At 38.5% G+C, this 1717-nt stretch overlaps 1 non-coding gene across 1 annotated transcript; it reads left to right on the top strand.

Annotated features, from left to right (window-relative positions):
* The first annotated feature begins 709 nt into the window (after window positions 1-709).
* On the top strand, window positions 710-817 carry LOC112780879 (small nucleolar RNA R71). The gene has a single exon (XR_003191687.1). It is a non-coding gene; the product is annotated as a small nucleolar RNA R71 (small nucleolar RNA).
* The last annotated feature ends 900 nt before the right edge of the window (window positions 818-1717 follow it).

The raw sequence follows: 1717 nt of genomic DNA, 5'->3' as shown, positions 1-1717 counted from the left end.
TACTTGGGAGAGTACTAGGAGGGATTTCAGTGATCCTTTTACTCAGCTGGCCCACTTGTGCTTCCAAATTTCTAATGGAGGACCTTGTTTCATTCATGAAACTCACAGTGGCCTTAGATAGATCAGAGACTAAGTTTGCTAAATTAGAAGTATTTTGCTCAGAGTTCTTTGTCTGTTGCTGAGTGGATGATGGAAAAGGCTTGCTATTGCTAAACCTGTTTCTTCCACCATTATTAAATCCTTGTTGAGGCTTTTGATCCTTCCATGAGAGATTTGGGTGATTTCTCCATGAGGAATTATAGGTGTTTCCATATGGTTCACCCATGTAATTCACCTCTGCTATTGCAGGATTTTCAGGATCATAAGCTTCTTCTTCAGCAGATGCCTCTTGAGTACTGTTGGATGCAGCTTGCGTTCCATTCAGACTCTGAGAAATCATATTGACTTGCTAAGTTAATATTTTGTTCTGAGCCAATATGGCATTCAGAGTATCAATTTCAAGAACTCCCTTCTTCTGAGGCGTCCCATTACTCACAGGATTCCTCTCAGAAGTGTACATGAACTGGTTATTAGCAACCATATCAATGAGTTTTTGAGCTTCTGCAGGCGTTTTCTTTAGGTGAATGGATCCACCTGCAGAAGTATCCAATGACATCTTAGCTAATTCAGACAGACCATCATAGAATATATCCAGGATGGTCCATTCTGAAAGCATGTCAGAAGGACACTTTTTAGTCAGTTGCTTGTATCTCTCCCAAGCTTCATAGAGGGATTCACCTTCTTTCTGTCTGAAGGTTTGAACATCCACTCTAAGCTTGCTCAACTTTTGAGGAGGAAAGAACTTGGCTAAGAAAGCCGTGACCAGCTTATCCCAAGAGTTCAGGTTATCTTTGGGCTGAGAGTCCAACCACACTCTAGCTCTGTTTCTTACAACAAACGGGAAAAGCATAAGCCTGTAGACTTCAGGATCTACTCCATTAGTCTTAACAGTATCACAGATCTGCAAGAATTCAGTTAAGAACTGAAAAAGGATCTTCAGATGGAAGTCCATGAAACTTGCAGTTCTGCTGCATCAGAGAAACTAATTGAGGTTTCAGCTCAAAATTGTTTGCTCCAATGGTGGGGATGGAGATGCTTCTTCCATGTAAATTAGAATTAGGTGCAGTAAAGCCACCAAGCATCCTCCTTGCATTATTATTATTTTCGGCTGCCATCTCCTCTTTTTGTTCGAAAATTTCTGAAAGGTGCTTGCTGGATTGTTGTAATTTAGCTTCTCTTAGTTTCCTTTTCAGAGTCCTTTCAGGTTCTGGATCTGCTTCAACAAGAATATTCTTGTCCTTGCTCCTGCTCATATGAAAAAGAGGGAACAGAAAAATAATAATAATAGGGATCCTTTTTACCCAGGTATAGAGGTTCCCCTGTGTGAGTAGAAGAAGAAAAGAATGTAATGTAAAGAAGGGAAGAAAAAACTCGAACACAGAGAGGGAGGTAGTGTTCGAATTTTTGGATGGGAGAGATGTGTTAGTAGACGAATAAATAAATAGAAGGAGATGAGAGAGAAAGAGGAATTTCGAAAATTATTTTTGAAAAATGGTTATTGATTTTCGAAAATTAAAATTAAAATTTGAAACAATTAGTTAATTAAAAAGAATTTTTGAAAAAGAGGGAAGATATTTTCGAAAATTAGAGAGAGAGAATTAGTTAGGTAGTTTTGAAA

Source organism: Arachis hypogaea, chromosome 19 (genome assembly GCF_003086295.3).
Source record: "Arachis hypogaea cultivar Tifrunner chromosome 19, arahy.Tifrunner.gnm2.J5K5, whole genome shotgun sequence".
Taxonomy (NCBI): Eukaryota; Viridiplantae; Streptophyta; class Magnoliopsida; order Fabales; family Fabaceae; genus Arachis; species Arachis hypogaea.
This window is presented reverse-complemented; position numbering and strand designations above follow the sequence as displayed.